Source organism: Nilaparvata lugens, chromosome 9, assembly GCF_014356525.2.
Source record: "Nilaparvata lugens isolate BPH chromosome 9, ASM1435652v1, whole genome shotgun sequence".
In the NCBI taxonomy this organism is placed as follows: domain Eukaryota; kingdom Metazoa; phylum Arthropoda; class Insecta; order Hemiptera; family Delphacidae; genus Nilaparvata; species Nilaparvata lugens.
This window is the reverse complement of record NC_052512.1, coordinates 35,948,938-35,969,664: the sequence shown is the minus strand read 5'-3', so window position 1 is coordinate 35,969,664 and position 20,727 is coordinate 35,948,938. Positions and strand designations below refer to the sequence as shown.

At 35.6% G+C, this 20,727-nt stretch overlaps 1 protein-coding gene across 1 annotated transcript in view; it reads left to right on the top strand.

Moving 5' to 3' along the window:
- LOC111057433 (acetylcholine receptor subunit alpha-L1) overlaps positions 1 to 20,727 on the top strand; it is a 152,124-nt gene that overhangs the window by 35,070 nt on the left and 96,327 nt on the right. The window lies entirely within an intron of this gene.

The window sequence follows — 20,727 nt, the reverse complement described above, 5'->3', positions numbered from 1 at the left end:
CCGCCTATATTAATAATTCAAGCCGTCAATGGGCCTTACGACTGTCATACTTCAGCCGGGACCGACAATTTTACGTGCCCATCCGATAACACGGGAGTGATCTGGTTAAAAAACGTTTGGTATTAAAAGTGTTTGAACCCGGGATCTCTTAAGCTGCATACAGATATACGCGCCTGCAACCCGCTCCGCTCTCGTTCCACAATCGCTCCGCCCCCGATCTGCAGTCGCACCGATCATGAACGTTACGGGAGATGTTAGCTCTTCTCGCGTTCCACTCTTGCCCCCGTCGATAATCATCGCTCTGCTCGAGTGACGTTCAGTTGCGGAGCAGAGCGACAGTCTGTAAGCACTCTATCCACTATACCATGGATCACTCCAATTTCAAAGAGAGAGATCTAGAATAAGTATATAATTGACAAACGCAACTCTAAAAAGATAACCTTAAAAAACCTTAATTACATACAAAACGTATGAAAAATAGACAAAATCTTTTAAGCTCTCTATTACTGTAGCTAATGGTCTGAAAACGGTTCTATTCAATTTCACAGTTCATTCTATATAAAGTACGCTGGATTTAATATCTTATAACAGCCAACAAATACCTGTAGGGCAGCGGAAATGAAATTCAGGCGAAATCTTTCACTCTGTATAGCTTGGTAACTAAGCATTCTCGGACAAATGTTAATAAGAACTTTTTTCTTCTTTTGATGTGAGCAATCATCCCCTGGCTTATGGGCACCTTTTTTCAGATCACTCTGTATAATAGAGAAAAGAACTGGCTCATACACGTACGGGATAGGAAATTCACGAATGACGCATCATCACGTCTGAACTCTACTCAACTTGAAGTTTTGCATATAGATTCTCAATTTACCGAGCATATTTCAAATTCTTTAATATCTCAGTTGGTCAAGGTTTCATTTTGTCAAGTTAGACCATTTTGGAGCTCAGGTTACCTACTCTAGTGAGGTCCACGTTACAATGGGAGTGTTTGATTGGCAATGGTATTGCTATCCTTGCCTCTCATTCAACAGAGCGGATAGCGCTATCTCTTTCTCGCTTTGCTCTGTTGCCAGATCGTCTTTCAACAATGTACAATTAATAATTGATTAACAGATTATTACATCAAGAAATAAAATTTCTACATCTAAAATATAATTGATTATTTTAAATGAGAATGAACAGTTAATATTACATCAATAAACCTTTATCAACTAACGTCTATAGAAGGCATTGACAAGTCGGAGGTTCGGCAACGTTGCTCTTCTATTTTCCTCCACTGCCAATATAACGTGGACCTCACTAAAGTTATGAATAGAATTTTACTTTCTTCTCATGTCATTTATATTAGTTTCAGTTTTACTGAGTCACTCGTATTTTCTCAAAAAATCTATTCTAACGGAAACTTGAAACCGCCATCAAGCAAAAGTGGGAAGGGCAAAAATGATTCTATTCAAACTAATTCAAAGTTCAAGACTTGTCATTTAAGAATTCTTAATAACATCTATCACTTTTTGATAATTACTTCATTAAGGCTGTGCAATGGCGAGAAATAAACTTTCTACTGGTTATATTTTTCAACGTTTTTTGATTTGTATATCATCAAGCTATCAAAATGAAAAAGTTTTCTCGGGAAAACATTTTTTTCGATCATTAATTTTTGAGATATGAGCGGCTAAACTTAAAATTTCCGGGACAGAACATCTCAAATTCGGTAGGAGATAAATCCATGAGATTTGAAGGATAAATTCTTCATTGTATTGTTCATCTAGTAAAACAAAACTTTTCTTAAAATATCAATTTTTGAGAAGGTTATTCAAATTACCAAAAATGACCAAAATAACTTGACTAAAAGTTATTTTAGGTAAATTGAATAGCTTTCTCAAAAATATAATTTAAAAAAATTTTTGTTCAATTAGATCAACAATACCATGAAGATTCTGTGCTCTAAATCTCATGGATTGCACCGAATCTCTAAATCTCTCTCACCGAACTTGAAATGTTCTGCCCCAAGAATTGAAACTTTAGGCGCTCATATCTCATAAAGTAATGATCGGGAAAAAATGTTTTTTTGTGAAAACTTTTTCATTTTGATAGCTTGATGATAAAGAATCGGAAAACTTTGAAAAATATAACCAGTAGAGAGTTAATTTTTAGCCTTTGCACAGCCTTAAGCTGGCTTCCTCCTGCACGAATACACTCTTGTAATCTGTGTTGAGATTCCTGAACAATTGCTGCAACATTTCAGCTGGGATATTGTTAATTTTATTCTGAAATATCTGTTATAATTCAACCACAGCTATTGGTCAAGTTGTGAAAACTTGATTTTGAGATAGCTCCACAAACAGAAAATTGCAGGTGGACAGATCCGCCAAGGGACCAGGAAACTCAAACTAATCATCAGATTACATGGTTACTTCACTCGCACAGTAGTTGCCATTAACTGCCGTGCAGTGTGGATTTCGCTTATAATTTGATCAATAAATTTTAATTGATTGAATAGATTAAAAATTCAAACAAATTCAATGAAAATCCGCGATATCCCAGAACTGATATTGCAGCGATCGATGAGGAATCGTTAAAACAGATTGAACAATGTATTCGTTCAGGAGGAAGACATTTAGATGAAGTGATTGTCAAAAAGTGATAGATGTGATAAATCCTATCATATTAAGCGAGCAATTTCTGTATATCTGTATATATTTCTATATCTGGTTATTTATGTCCAACGGATCTCGAAAACGGCTCTAACGATTTTCACGAGATTTGGAACATAGTAGGTTTATGATATAAAAATTCGATTGCACTAGGTCTCGTCCTTGGGAAAACTCGCTGAAGGACATGAAGAGCATAATAATTATTCATCCTTGGAAAAACAGATGATAATTTCTTCGTCTGTCGATAACAGAAGATGCGTGTGCCTGTGTGGGAGATCAGCTTTGTAATCAATCAGCTTATCGTATCTCACAAGAAATATTATCTAGAAATTTTTATAGACTCGATCAAAATAATCCGATTTGTTGACATGCCATTGTATATCATTCTAAATTAGAGTATATAATAAAAATATTCAAAGTAAATTATTGTTTTACAGTTTTAAGTGATTAGTGAGTGCTATTTTGTTATTCAATTTGGTTTGTAAACAATCCGAATTATAACTTTTCTGTTTTCAAATATTTGGACCGAAAATTGGACCTGAATTCGAGTGTATGGATCATAACCTACTTCTTGGACCATTAATTTATAGTGTTTAAATCAAAACTAGGGAAAGAAACAGTTTTGGGCTGTGCCTGTTAGTCCTTCCCTAATCATTTTGAAGAATTGTGTTCTGTTTATCAATAAATAAATATCGAGTGAAGCTCGGTGCCCCGATATTAATTCTTAAATGGCAAGCTTGCCATTATTTGCTTGATTCTAAATGGCAATGGCAATGGTTGAGTGGGAGGAGACTGTCTAGCTAGGCCAATGGCAGGCGTTGATGCCCTCGACCAATAGCAGTACTCGCCTACTAGTATAAATTCTGCTGCTCTTGTATTTAGTTTTAGTTTATCAGAGATTGACAATGGTGTAATAACCGAAACTGGTCTTTCTAATTATCAATAAATCAGTGGTTTTTTGACAATTTCTTAGTCTTTTTCATTCAATTAAATGGCAAGCCTCGAAATTCACATTAGTTTAAATAAAATCAATTTTGCCTTCCCACTTTTGTTTTATGGAATTTTTAAAAGTTTCCGTTATTCTGGGTCACCCGTTATTCATTCTATTTCATTAATTTGTATACAATTTTTATGGAAAATGAATGATTTTGAATTTAAATTTATGAGCTAATTGGAATACTCACTAATTCCACATTCGATGCGAGTTATTGAAAGTATGAACACAACAAACACAGTCCAATCCATGCTCTGCTTGTGGAGGCTAACGATGGAGTGGTTCTAATGAGGTATGAGAGACTAGATAGCTGACAAATCTCAACTCATTAGTGGACTAGACGATTTAGATTGGCAAATGACTTCTGTTCGCCTGATTCAGTGGAACCTCTATAATTCGTAGTTCACATGGCAAAGCGTTCAAAACATCCAGATTATTGAGGATGACTAGTTGCCGTGTATAAGTTGACCAATCTTACAGAGTGATAAAGGAGAAATACGAAATGTAGATTGCTAAAGATCTTCTAATTTTTCTTCTTCTTCTTCTTCTTCTCTTCTTCTTCTTCTTCTTCTTCTTCTTCTTCACTTCAAGGATTAGGTCTACTAATAATTCTGTGAACAGTAGACCTCACACAGATATTTCTCATCCACAAGTATCTGGCGTCACCTGTCTGAAATATTAACAAACTCAGTTCAAGTTTGGATTTGAATCCCATATGATATAATTTATCCAGTTCCATGATAATCTCTCCATGTAATGAAAATTATTTTTTTACTTTCCTTGCCCTATTACCATACCATAGGTAAGGAAAGTATTGCTTTCCAAAAAAAATTAAGGTACACCAATTTCTAAATTTCTATACGTTTCAAGGTTCCCTGAGTCCAAAAAAGTGGTTTTTGGGTATTGGTCTGTATGTGTGTGTGTGTGTGTGTGTGTGTGTGTGTGTGTGTGTGTGTGTGTGTGTGTGTGTGTGTGTGTGTGTGTGTTTGTGTGTGCGTGTGTGTACACGATATCTCATCTCCCAATCAACGGAATGACTTGCAATTTGGAACGTAAGGTCCTTACACTATAAGGATCCGACACGAACAATTTCGATCAATTGAATTCAAGATGGCGGCTAAAATGGAGAATATGTTGTCAAAAACAGGGTTTTTCGCGATTTTTTCAAAAACGGCTCCAACCATTTTGATCAAATCCATACCTAAAATAGTCATCGATAAGCTCTATCAACTGCCACAAGTCCCATATCTGTAAAAATTTGGGGAGCTCCGCCCCATCAATGCAAAGTTCGATTTTAGATTCCCAATTATCAGGCTTCAGATACAATTTAAACAAAAAATTTGAAGTCGACAAGATTGAGCATGAAAATCTCTACAATTAATGTTCAGTAACATTTTCACCTAAAATTGAAAATAAGCTTTAAATTCGAGAAAATGTGATTATTCAATTGCAAATTATCGTCGATTCTATTAAATCATTCACTATGAAGAGATAGCAGACCTCATGTACGTGTGTCTCCAGCGTTATTGCCCTGTCACCAGCTGGCTCAAATCTTTGAATAGTAGACTTGAGATGCGCGGGAACACTAGCGTCAGGTGATCAATTTCCATAACGGCAAGGAAAGTTGTGTGAGTGCGCCACACCAGATTTTTACAATTCAAATTCAAATTTATTCCACAAAAACGTACACAATACAAAATCAAAATACAAGTTCCCCAAAGCTACTATATTCACAATTGAAAATATTATAATTTCTTCAGCATCATTCAGTTCATTTGATTATTTTCAATTACCTATTGAATTATTATTTTTAAATGTGAGAATATTGATACTGATGAGCACGCATAATAATACCATGCAAAACAACATATTGAAACCAAACATTAAAGATGCATACCTCTTTAAGGTCTTTGATTGGAACTATAGACCTTATAGAAATATAAAGAAATAGACTGGCTCCTCTTTCTAGACATCTGTGTAATCCACTTGTCAGCTGATTGATGATTAATAATTATATTCACACAGATCGTCATCGGACGTTCTCATACGATGCGGATAGGTATGCGCACTCCAATGCATCAAATCTAATCGTCCGATCCGTCCGATGCGTGCCGCCCGTCCGATGACGATCTGTGTGCGCCTTCCTTAATCCTATTTTCAGAGTGGACAAGTAGTTCTGTTAACAGTAGACCTCGTACAGTTATAAACCGCAGCCTCCTCTTATACTGGGTAGAGTAAATCTGTCTGTATGTCGTGTCGGCAAGATATTGGTGTGAAAACGGCTAATAAATGGCTGTTGGGGTTGGTGTATCAAAAAGGCTAACATCAAAAGCCAATCTCCTTTCAAGACATACTGGCAACAGGACAACCCGAGTTCAAAGCAGTGAAAGTTCGAGAGACAGTACTATGTTATTTAAGTTATCCTTGAAATGCAACATTTCCAAAAACCTTGTATATACGTCGACGCGCAATTTAAAAAGGAGCATACCTGTTAAATTTCATGGAAATCTATTACCGCGTTCCGCCGTGAATGCCCAACATATAAACATTTAAACATTTAGAGAAATGCTAAACCGTCGACTTGAATCTTAGACCTCACTTCGCTCGGTCAATGATTTTATGATAATATCGGAGTATGGAGGAATTCTTTTTCTTTTCATACTGGTAGTTCTGTGAACAGTAGACCTCACGCATATTCTCATCCACAAGTACCTGATTGAAACTATAGACCTTATGGAAATACAGCAATAGACTGGCTTCTCCACATATCTGTGTAGTCACTTGTCAGCTGATTTATGATGAATAATTCTATAGTCTGATTTTCACTTTAATATTGACGTATGAAGGAGGCTCCTTTTTCCTTTCATATTATCCTTGAAATGCAACATTTCCAAAAACCTTGTATATAAGTCGACGCGCAATTAAAAAAGGAGCATACCTGTCAAATTTCATGAAAATCTATTACCGTGTTTGGCCGGAAATGCGCATCATATAAACAGTAAGAGAAATGCCAAAAAGTCGACCTTAATCTTAGACCTCACTTCGCTCGGTCAATGATTTTATGATGATATCGGAGTATGGAGGAATTCTTTTTCTTTTCATATTATCCTTAAAATAATACAAAATTTCAAAAAACATTTTTGTATACATCGACGCGCAGTTGAACAAGGAATATTCTTGCCAAAACTCATAGAATTTTGAACTATCAACGCGTTTGGCCGTAATTGCGTTACATACAGACAGACAGACAGACAAAAGAAAATCCCAGTTCTCTGTAGTGCTTTAGGGTTGGACAGATTCAGAGACTCAAAATATTTCAGAGGAAGAGAGAGAGAAAGTTACAGATGAGAAGGAGTAAGTGTGGAAGAGTGAAAACAGAAAATAATGAATAAAAGAGAGGGATAAATTCATGTAAAACCCAATCATATCTCTCGGCGATCTAACAGTTCCCCGTTCAAGTTTTTCATCACTTTTTTCCTCTTAATAATTGGAAGCCGCGTTGCTTGGATACGTAATTGTTACCATGGGATACCGTAATCAATACAGCTGTCAACACGTGATTCACGTTATCAAGTCAGCACCTGATGATATTGGTTTGCTATCCTTATCTGCAGATAGACACTGCGGTTAGCTGTTTCCTCTCCATGTCTGCACCGTTGATAAACTGCCATGAATGTGTTTAGGCTATGGAGAAATAATATGATTGACCGAACGTAGTGAGTCTATAGGTGCGTACAGATATACGCGCCGCGAACATGAGCAATTCACTTTTAATCAGCTGACTATATCTATAGTTTTACAGAAACGGTAGGATACAGTTATAAAAAGCTTGGCATCAGCTGATTTAAAGTGAATCGCTCATGTTCGCGGCGCGTATATCTGTACACACCTTAAGTTTTAACTCGGATTTTTTTTGCCTGTCTGTATGTATGTATGTAACGCATTTACGGCCAAACGCTTTGATAGAATTCTATAAGATTTTGCAGGAATATTCCTTTTCCAACTGCGCGTCGATGTATACACAAGAGTTTTTTGAAATTTTGCATTTGAAGGATAATATGAAAAGAAAACTAATTCCTCTATACTTTGATATCACTATATATTATATATATCATCTACTCTTAAGATAGAATTTATCAGACTATAGAATGATATCGATTCATAATCAATCAGCTGACAAGTGGATTATTCATTGCATGCAATACACAGATGTCTGGAGAAGCCGTGTTAATTTCTATTATTATGTTTTGAATATTTTGTTCAGTATCAATATTCTCACATTTGAAAAAACAAATTCAATAGGTGATTGGAAATAATCAAATAATCAGATGAAAATCATAATGCTGAGGAAATTATAATATTTTTGAATAAGAAAGAGAAGAAGAAGAAAGAGAAGAAGAAGAAGAGAAGAAGAGAAGAAGAAGAAGAAGAAGAAGGAAGAAGAAGAAGAAGAAGAAGAAGAAGAAGAAGAAGAAGAAGAAGAAGAAGAAGAAGAAGAAGAAGAAGAAGAAGAAGAAGAAGAAGAAGAAGAAGAGAAGAAGAAGAAGAAGAAGAAGAAGAAGAAGAAGAAGAAGAAGAAGAAGAAGAAGAAGAAGAAGAAGAAGAAGAAGAAGAAGAAGAAGAAGAAGAAGGAGAAGAAGAAGAGAAGAAGAAGAAGAAGAAGAAGAGAAGAAGAAGAGAAGAAGAAGAAGAAGAAGAAGAAGAAGAAGAAAGAAGAATGCGTATGAGGAAGAATGAGGAAGCTGATGAAATGATAGGCTAATTGAAGAGGGAAGTAGAGTAGTAGTGACTTATTATGTGATGCCGCATCACGCGGTCCATATATTGATCGACCGGAAGTGTGAGATGAGGCGCCAACCGGAAATAGCCGGAAATTGCCGAAGAGAGCCGAACATGGTTGATTGGTGATGTGGTGACAGGCAGGCACGGTTCATAGATTCACTTACATCTGTCATCATAATAGCAATTAACGATTAAATAATTAAAGGGTGTTTACAAATTATTATCAGAGATTTAACTTTCAAAATATTCGTTACATGACTGTACAACATATTATTATTCATACCTGTCATTTTTCATTGAATTTCATTGGCCCGGATGCAAAAGAGCCAGTTACATTTTAACCGTGCTTAATTTTATGAGAACCAATCACAGAAGGCCTTTTAGAAAAGACGGCTTCTCCGATTGGTTCTGGTTAAATTAATCACGGTTCAAATTCAACCAGCTTTTGTACAACCGGCACATTTTCTATCAGAGAATAAAATTTGTATTCTTATCAGAAAATTGAATTGAACTATTTCAATATTCCGTTGATCGCCTATGGAAGGGATATGTGGATTAATCAATGTATTAATTCATTTTATATTACTAGCAGGTAACCCGTGCTCCGCAAGGGTCTGATTGAAAACTTGACAAACTGAAAACTTAATCTACTGAAATCTTTATAAATAAAAATCGAGCCTCAAATTTTGACATTCAATAACTTTTTTATGTGTGCACCGAATTTGATGATTTTTTTAGTTATGTTCAGGACCAGGTTTATATCATATTAGGAGGAGGAAAGACCGTAGAAAGAGTCCTGAAGTCGGATTATAAATTTTATAATCCGACTTCAGTTTATAATCCGACTTCAGGACTCTTTCCTACGGTATTTCAAAGTTTAGTTTACATGTAATCCTTATGGGAGAATATTTGTGAGCTGGCCACACACAGAAATAAAAAACAGCTGTTATAATCATTGCGTCATCCAACAGCTGTCGGTAGATAGTAGACAAGAGTGTGTGCTGCTCCATAACCGCCCATGTATTTCATTCTAAACGCTGCGACTAAAAAACCAAATGACTGTTTTGTGTGTAACCATCCAGCAGTGCGGCCTTGGGTTAAGACTTACCTGCTCTAAAGACATTGCTTTGTTTCCATTCAAACCAATAAGCAAGAAGCACCTGGATGCAAAATGTCGCATCGCACCTCCTCACGTGAGCTAAAGAATGTCATGAGATCAATTAAATATTTGGCGGTACGAAGTTCGCCGGGCCAGCTAGTCTTGAATAATTCTAAATAGACTTAATCATCATCAGTAAATAAGGAATCAATATGCAAAATTTCAAGTTAGGCTAATTAGTCCAGTAGTTCAGACATGATGATGTGTCATTCGTGAATTTCCTATCCCTTATGAGTATAAGGCAATTCTTTCCTTTATTATATTATAAACAAGCAGGTAACCCGTGCTCTGCAAGGGTCTGATTAAAAACTTGACAACTTAAACTACTGAAATCTTGGAGAATTTTAAATATGCCTATAACCATTCTCGGTAAATTGAGAATCTATGAGCAAAATTTTAAGTTAATCAGTTGAGTAGTGCAGACGTAATGATGCGTCTATAACCATAAATTATTGAATAAGAATCGCTAGAGATTATGGAGCTGAAATACTCCTGGTTTGCATCCTTGATAATTACAATATTATAACCATCCATTCTTGGAATTGTATGAAAAATTAGCATTACCATGAATTTTTTCCAACAGAAGAAAAGAGAGAGGAGAAGGTAGATAGATGGGCTGCCTTTATTTTAACCTGGAGAGCGAAGTTAGGGCGCAACCGGTCCTCTCTCCCACTTACCCTCCTATACAATATTCTGATGCATTCATATCACAACAACATATTAAGGGAATAACAATCTCAATATAAGAAATAGTCTCCAATAGATCTAGTAGTTCTGTGATCTACTGTCCACAGGTAGTTATTTATTGATACTAGTAGTTCTGTGAACCGTAGACCTCACGCAGTTTTCTCATCCACAGGTATCTGATGTCACCTGTTTGAAATGTTAACAAACAAATGTATTTAATATGATAATTCATCCAGTTCCGTGACAATCTCTCCATCTGATGGAAATATTCCTCACGTATTTAAAAATTAATTTCTTAATATAAAGTCAAAAATATAATAATTTCTCCAGCATTATTCAGTTCATTTATTATTTTCAATCATCTATTAAATTTGTTTTTTTCAAATGTGAGAATATTGATACTGATGGACATGGATAATAATACTATGATTGCAAAACAAAATATTGAAACCATATAGAAAATAGACACGGCTGCTCCAGACATCTGTGTAATGTATGCAATGAATAATCCAAGTGTCAGCTGATTGATTATGAATAATTCTATAGTCTGATTAATCCTATTTTCAGAGTAGATTTATATATCATCTACTCTGAAAATAGGATTTATCAGACTATAGAATTATCCACAATCATACTGATATCGGAGTATAGAGGAATTCCTTTTCTTCCCATATCATCCTTTAATTGCTAAATTTCAGAAAATATTGTGAATACATCGACGCGCAATTAAAAAAGGAATACTCCTGCCAAATCTCATCGAATTCTATCAAAGCGTTTGGTCGTGAATGCGTTACATACATACAGACAGATAAAAGAAAATCCGAGTTAAAACATAGACCTCACTACGTTCGTTCAATTATATAGAAGGTGAGGAGAAAGAAGAAAAAGATAAGAAGAGGAAGAAGGATGAGATGATGACGGAGGAGAAGGAGGAGGAGGTGGAGGTTTGATTGATTGAGTACTATTTTGTGTAGATTACAATATATACTGGCTTGTACACTTATATACAATAGCTTACAATACAGCAAAATTATAGATGAATTTACATAATATAGACTAAGAAAATAATTATTGAACTGTATATGATATGAAAAAGCAATTTGTAATATAATAACTATAGATAATAATTATATTGTTATGCATCTACATAAATTGGCGGAGCTTTGGACATATCAATGTCCATTCTTCAGTAAGAATATTAAAAATATCCTCCCCACTAACTCTCTACCAAAGAGGTGGAGGAATAGAAACAATATGAGCAAGGTAAATATTGATGCATTGATACATTGGTACATTGATTCATTGGTGCATTGGTACATTGATACATCGATACATTGATACACTGGTACATTGATATATTGATGCATTGGTACATTGATACATTGATACATTGATACATTGATACATTGATACATTGATACATTGATACATGTATACACTGGTACATTGCACATTGATACATTGGTACATTGGTACATTGGTACATTGATACATTGATGAGAGAAAAAGTGGCGGAAGTTTTCGTTTTGTTATAAACTCTGTTACCGGTCTGAGAGTCTTGAAGCAGTAGCAACAGCACAAGAAGAAAAACAACAGCTGGAAGAAGGCGGTGAAGAAGAGGAAGAGGAAGAAGAAGTAGAAGCAGAAGAAAGATGCCGCACCTAATGGCTCTGCTAATATTGGTAGAAGGACGCTATCGACAAGATAAATATATAATATATAAATCCTTCTAGCCACTTCAACAGGTTATTGCTCCTTCAAAACTTACTTTGCCAATGTTGATTTTTATATCAAGATTTATCACTCTATTTCACACTCAACAATTATCTTGCGACGACAATCGGACGACATCGTTACAGCCATCCACTCTTTACAACACCGACACGACATTTGTGATCTTAGAACACCGACAAATATCTGTCTGTCTTGACTCTTTTAACTTCAAATATCGGGGCACCCAGCTTCGCTCTTCATTTTTATTTATTGATAAACAGAACACAATAATTCTCTAAAATGATCGTGTTTATATTTCACAGCTGGCTATATGTCATCTTATGAATTTCGGGGATGCGATATTTTGATTTTTCACATACTCACTCACTTTGTTACTATCCACAGCTGTTTCAGCCAAGGATGTATTATCCTTTTAATGTCGTTCAGTGAGTTTCACCAAGGATGAGACGTAGTGCGATCGAATTTTTATATCTTAAACCTACTATGTTCCAAATTTCGTGAAAATCGTTAGAGCCGTTTTCGAGATCCGTTGAACATAAATATCCAGAAATAAATATAGAAATTGCTTGCTTAATATAACAGGATGAGAGAAACACGTCATATTCCTATTTCCGACTCTTAAAATGTTATCCAAATTTGGGAGAGAAATAATACAAGGAGTATCCTTGTAGTATCCTTCTCTCTTTCTGACAGTGGTTTCTTGTGAAAATAATAATAATAATTTTCTCCAAAACCATTTTCGAACGAGCGTAATGAATTCCTACTGATGAAAATAGCGCCAAGTCGTTGTCCGTTTGTCGTTCACAAAAAAATGACTCACTTCTTTCTTTTTGAAGATATAACATGATAACATTGAAAGTATATAAGAAAAATACATTGTGGAGATTTATCACTAGTGACCCCCTGGGTTGAAGAACTCGCTTAAGAGCTATTAAATTGTAATTCAAATTGAAAACTGCAACTTTTAATTATACAGCGTTGAAGAAAATTATGAAATCAGCTCAAAATTTCTCTTACAAGAATAATTTGACAGTATTTGAATAATTTTTTCATTGGGGATCCTATTTGAAATGAGAAATCATTAATTACTTTGTCGCTTCAACGTCTTTGAGACTCATATATATATGAGTCCTAACTCATTTTTTCAATGAGAAGGTGATTCAGGGGTGCTCAATGGTTTGGGGAGGAGGATTTAGTTGCAGACTCTATCCTTGAAATAATTGGGAGATGCTCAGAATCAAATCTGGGGGTGTACCAAGATTTGGTCGCAGACCTTGAAGTAATTGGTAGGGGCTTGAAATTAAATCTGGAGGGTACCAAGATACGGTTAGCAGTGTTTTTTGGGCTTTCAATTTGAGTGGGTAGGGGTGGCAGCTGAATTTTTCCAATTTCATTGTGGTGGGGGGGGGGTGAGTCCATGGACTTGGAAGGTTGTCACCCCTGAATGATTGCTAACAATATTATTGTGACAATCATGCAATGACTAATAATTAAACCCTAATTTTTCTCCTGACTGAAGCTGGATTCGCTCACAACGGTTAAAATAATATAATTACTATAAAGGCGCGTTTAGAAAGGGAATGTAGAGCAGAAGTGTATGTTCAACTACATGTATATATGTGTATATGTGCCACATATGTACATGTGGCACGTACCCACAGAGCTTAATACATACTGGAGACAACAGTCATTGAGAAGCTGTTTTTTGTTTAGTTTGGCTGATTCTAATTGTAGCAAAAGCAAGTTTAAATAAAATAAACATATTCAGTACAGTGCCCTTTCTCATTCATTCCATGATAATTCATGATTTTGAGAAGCCTTTAAAAATTGTTTGCTATAGTCATTCAATTTCAGCTGTTTTCCATGCATAAAATCAAGCCGGTAAACAGCTTTTCGCAGAAGAAATAAACATATGATTCTCAACACAGCATACTCTACTGTGATGAAACTATATGTTTTCTTTACAGTTATGTATGTTTCCTAGTTCAAAATAGGAACAGCAAAACTAATACAAAAAAAACCACCTTCAGTGCTCCAGGTGGAAGTTTTGTCAACTTCCACTGATTCGGAATTTGTAAACTAGGTTATGTTTATAGAATGCATGTAGTAATGTTAGCACAAGCAGGTAATGTTTTCTATTTCTCAATTATTATCATTCTTCTTTAGATTATTATGACAGAAAATAGTGTACGTTACTTGGACGTGAATGTATTTTGCAGTGCTCAAATGAAATTCTAGTCTCTGCTAACGCCTCGACTAGAAGCATCATTCTTGCTTGCAAAAGGCCCCTTCCCGTCCATGTGACGTAGGATATTATTGTCATCACAATTCCGCTTCAAGCTCCCCTGCAGAACATATTCCTGCCATTCCCAGAAGGCAACAGAACAAAATAATAATCCCAATACGTCACAATAATGGCAGTGCGCTTAATAAGTATGACAAATTACTTGATGAGAATAGATAATGGCCCATATTAATAAAACCAGAGCAAATGCTCATGAGCAAAAGCATTGAGCCATAAGGTTTTGCTCATGAGCAAAAGGTAGAAGCAAAAGCATTTGCTCATTTTGATATGAATAAGCTTTACCTTATACTCTTACCTTATGCTCCTCAACTCTGGAGCAAATGCTCACGTATTTTACAGATTTTTCATCAGCTGATTCGCTTTTGTAGCCTTAGTTTGTTTTCATAGCTCACGGAAGCGCTAAATATGCAAGTAGGGTGCACCGCTTGTGTTTGCGTCGTCTGCTCTGTTTTCTATTTATGAATAGAGTTTTAGGTTGGTTGAGTTTAGAATTTTGAAATAATAGCGTGAAAAAATGTCATCTCTATAATAATCTTCAGCATATTCTTATAATATCAATAGCCTTCTTATAATCGTCCACACTCTCATCTTCTTAAATGCCTATCTCCTATTCTGTGATGGCTATCTTTATAACAGCTATTGATTACATCTTTCATTCTTTTGTAGGGTTAATGGTGATATATATCATGGTTGAATCTAATAAGAGTTTCATAGTTCTCAACTATTGGTTGTGATCGTATCTGGTATAGTTTCCTCTCCTCATACGGATTAGTTGAGCCATTTTACTATGAGCAAAAGGTGATAAGCTGCTCTAGACTAGACTCACCTTTTTAGAAGCATTTGCTTCAAAAGTTGAGCAAATGCTCAAGTTTATTCATAGAATTTTGAGCAAAAGCTTTTACTTTTGAGCAAATGCTCAAACTATTTTTTTGATGAGAATGAGCAAAAGGTTTTGCTCACGTTTATCCATAGAAAATGAAGCAAATGCTCCATATTTTAGAAGTATAAGCAAATGCTCAACTTTATTCATATGACCCATTGAATGCAATTTCAATAATGATAATACTAGTAGTTCTGTGAACAGTAGAACACACGCAATAAAAACCACAGCCTCCATCAGAGTGAAATATGTCCTGTCCTGACGTGTCGGCGAGATATCGGTGTGTAAACAACTAATGGCTGATTGGAATGTTGTATCGACAATAATTAATAATTTTAATTATCATTATTATTATCATTGGAATGCTAATAATCAGATGTAAACAGCTACTATCATTGAAAGCTTACCAAGTTGAAAGCAGAGAAAAGTCGGGAGAAAATAATGAGCTTTGAGCATATTGCATGCCTCATTGCTTGCTTTGATAGTCCACACGACAGCTGATTTTTTACCAAATTACATTGGGAGTATAAGCTACTTTGAGTTATCAATATTGCATGCCTCAACCCTTGCAATTAATAGTCCATTCGACAGCTGATTTATGATGAATAATTCTGTAGTCTGATTTTTACGGTAATATTAATAATAAAGAGACTCCTTTTCCTTTTGTATCATCCTCAAAATGTAAAATTTCAAAAAACCTTGTATATACGTCAACGCCCAATTTCAAGAGGAACATACCTGTCAAATTTCATGAAAATCTATTGCTTCTTTTCGCCGTAAATGCGGAACATAAAAACATATAAACATAAAGAAATGCAAAACCGTCGACTTGAATCAATTCACTCGGTCAATAATTTTGTGATGAAACTACATGAATCGGCGGTGTTTTAACAAATAATTGTCGACTCTCTAAAAATGCTATAAAAAAATATTCTTCCCATCAACACACAACCGGGAATGAACCAGAGACTAGTATAATACAATGGTATCGTTTCTCTATGGCTTTATGTAGACGGTTTATGTTAGACGGGAATTTTAAGTTGAGCACTTGAATATTTACGAGTACATGGGCGGGATCTAGGAAGGTTTCAGCGAGAGGCTGTGCAGGCTCAATGAAGCTTAGACTGTTAATTAGTAGTTGAGCTGCTGCATTCACGGTCGCACATTCAAAGTTTGGCGGAACGCTGAGTCAGCAGTAGAGCTTAACTGAAACTATCAGCCATGCACCTACTTTCTACCTGCACTGAGATTATTTGCAAGGATCACGTGTTCTGAGGAGGAGAAGGAGGAGGAGCAGGAGTAACAAAAAATCAAAATCGTTTATTTATCCTTAATAATAATAACAGAAGATAAAAACTTAGAAATTAGAAATACATTATAATAATAATACTCAGTATTGAACTAAATGATACAATAAAAATACGGAAGGTCCCCGCAAGGTTAAAAATCTGGTGTGGTGCACTCACACAACTTTCCTTGCCTTTATGAAAATTGATCACCTGACGCTAGTGTTCCCGCGCATCTCAAGTCTACTATTCAAAGATTTGAGCCAGCTGGTGACAGGGCAATAACGCTGGAGACACACATGAGGTCTGCTATCTCTTCATAGTGAATGATTTAATAGAATCAACAATAATTTGCAATTGAATAATCACATTTTCTCGCATTTAAAGCTTATTTTCAATTTTGGGTGAAAATGTTACTGAACATTAATTGTAGAGATTTTCATGCTCAATCTACTCCACTTGATATTTTTTGTTTCAATTATATCTGAAGCCTGATAATTGGGAATCTATCTGCATTGATGGGCGGAGCTCCTGAAATTTTTACAGATATGGGACTTGTGGCAGTTGATAGAGCTTATCGATGAATATTTTAGGTATCAATTTGATAAAAATCGTTGGAGCCGTTTCCGAGAAAATCACGAAAAACCCTGTTTTTTACAACATTTTCGCCATTTTAGCCGCCATCTTGAATTGCATTTGATCACACACACACACACACACACACACACACACACAACACCACACACACACACACACCACACACACACACACCACACACACACCACACACACACACACCACACACACACACACACACACCACACACACACACACACCACACACACACACCACACACACACCACACACACACACACCACACACACACACACACACACCACACACACACACACACCACACACACACACACACACACACACCACACACACACACACACACACACACACACACACACACCACACACACACACACACCACACACACACACACCACACACACACACACACACACGCACACACACACACACACATACAGACCAATACCCAAAAACCACTTTTTCGGACTCAGGGGACCTTGAAAGGTATAGAAATTTAGAAATTAGGGTACACTAATTTTTTCGGAAAGCAATACTTTCTTACCTATGGTAATAGGGCACGGAAAGTAAAAATAAGGAAGGTCCCCGCAAGGTTAAAAAACCTGTGCGCAGAGGCCGAGTGTTTGTAAAATCTAGATATTTCAAATTTTCAGGAAAAAAAGATGAAATTAATTAATTCAGTGAAAGGAAACAATAAAAAAAACTGAAAGAAAAATCACTGAATTTGAAAAGAAAATTACTAAACTTAAAAATAAACTAAAAAACGAGAAGAGAGAGTAAGAAGGAAAAGGGGAATAAGAAAGGATAGGGGAGAAGGCAGAGGGAGACCTAATAGAATTAAGTTTAGTTTCTCAAGATGAATATTGGAGAGAATAAGAGAAAATTTGCTTGGCTTTGGCAGCCACTATTTAAATTATTATGTCATTCGAAGCCAACCACTCATTTATATCTCTTACCAGCTTTTTACTCAACTTATTGGTGATGAATTGACGAGGGATTATATCTATGAGTTTTGATACAATGTATGAGAACTGTCTTCTGCAGATAGATACATTAGTGTCAGCAACCTGAAAAGTAATGGATGAGGGACGGAGATTGTATGTAGATCCACGCAAATTGAATAGTATAGGATGAAGAGTTAGAGGAAGAGTGGGAGAAGGAGTAGAAGAAGGAGGAGGAGGAGGAGGAGGAGGAGGATGAGGAGGAGGAGGAGGAGGAGGAGGATAAAGAGTGGAATGAAGAGTTAGAGGAGGAGTGGGAGAAATTTGAGGAAGAATTAGAGAAGGATCAGATTAGATTAGATTTCTTTATTTATGTATGTCACAATAATTACTGGCTTTTAAACTATTTACATTAAATGACGATAATGCTAGTTATTCAAAGAATTTTACTTACTCTATCTGGCTCTACAGTCCTGGGTGGACCTTGGCCTCCTCTACATGACGCCTCCATACATCCCGCTCTTGTGCTCCCTGCCGCCAGTTCGCCACACCTAGCACACGGAGATCTTCCACCACATCGCTGATCCATCTTCTTCTTGGCCTTCCTCTTTTTCGGGTGCCCATCATCCTTTCATCAAGCAGCTTTTGTGGTACTCTTTCATCACTCATTCTTACCACGTGACCCAGCCATTCTATTATTTTTGCTTTGATACACCTTATAATATTTCTTTCGCCAATTGCTTCATCAATCTCATTGTTGAATCTGGTTTCCTTCAACGCAGACCAGTCCCCATATCCTCCTGTACATCTTTCTCTCGAAAGACCTCAACGCTCTTTCATCTTTATTTAAAATGGTCCACGTTTCAGCTCCATAAGTCACAACCGGCCTTTTCAATGTTTTGTACATCTTTACCTTGGTTTGCCTAGAAATCAGTCTGCTTTTGAAAATTTTCTGATTAGCATAATATGCCCGATTGCCCATCGGAGGAGGTGGAGTGGAATAAAGAGTTGGAGGAGGAGTGGGAGAAATTGGAGGAAGAGTTGGAGAAGGATCAGATTAGATTAGATTTCTTTATTTATGTATGTTGCAATAATTACTGGCTTATACACTATTCACATTAAATGACGATAATGCTATAGTTATTCAAAGAATTTTACAAAGTATAAATAATTATTAATCAATGAGAATAAAGATGCAATTTAAATAACGATAATATAATAATGTGATGTAACTTCATAAATCGGCGGTGTTTCAACAAATTATTGTCGACTCTCGATTAATTGTCGATATAAAAATTAATATCCTTCCCATTAACACACGACCGGGTTGTGATGAATTAGAGCTGTTGGGAATTATAACTCCCATAACAAGTAATGTTCAAGTAAGAAACTCTACTTAATAATTAAAAAACTAGTTGATTTGAATCTTAGAATTATGGGATGAATGAATGAATGGATGAAATTAGAGTGAGTAATAGTAAATACAATATTGCATTGATATTTAAAATTAGTTAAATGGAACAAACGTTATAGAGTGGGATTTGAATTGAAATTTTAGAAATTGATTGAGTAATATTGACGATATACAATACTAAAGGAGGAAGAATAAGAGAAGGATGGCGAGGAGGTGGAGGAGAAGGATGAAGAGGAGGAGGAGAAGGAGTAGAAGAAAGAGGAGGAGGAAGAGGCGGAGGAGGAGGAGGAGGAGGAGGAGGAAGAGGAGGATCTAATACTCCAGCAATTCCTCTAAATGAAAAATTTTCACTCATATATACACCCATTTATGCATTACATCTTTTCATTTTGTGGTTCATTCATTATAGTATTTCTACAATAATCAACAAACAATAATATTTGCCAATGATGCGGAGTCGGAAGAGGATAGATCTATGCGTTATTTGTAATGATAGACAAGGATAGCAAACCAATGTTAATCAGATGCTGATTTCAAAACTTGAATCTCAATTTCCTGTCCTCAGAATCTGATTCAGCATCAGTGTGCTATCCTTGTCTGTCATTAGACAAAGCAGACAGGTATATTGAGGACCCTTTCTAGCTCCTCAATGCTGCCAGATTGTTTTTGAATATTGAATGATCAAGATCCTGAACATTTTTGATCAAATAAGTAACATCAGATGAAATATAATTGATCAATCGTGATAAACTGATAAAATTATATCATTATAACCTTCAGAAGGGGGTAGAGAAGATATCGAAATACTGAAGGAATAATGGAACTTGATAAACAACAAAATTCGGCTCTCTATTAAATTTGTAATTTATTTACTTTTTGTGCAATTGAGAAGTTGATATTGTGCTAATTATTCATATTAAATGAAAAAGACTAAGAAATTGTCAAAAAAACACAAATTTATTGATACTTAGAAAGACTGGTTTCGGTTATTACACCATTGTCAATCTCTGATAAACTATCAATCTCTGATACACTATCAGAGATTGTCAATGGTGTGATTACTATAGTTTATCAGAGATTGATAGTTTATCAGAGATTGACAATGGTGTAATAACCGAAACCAGTCTTTCTAAGTATCAATAAATTTGTGTTTTTTTGACAATTTCTTAGTCTTTTTCATTCAATGTAATTTATTCAATAAACAATCTACTACAAATTGAGGAATCAACAAACAATTTTAGTTGAGCGAATGAAAAAAATTGAATTGCATTTTTGTT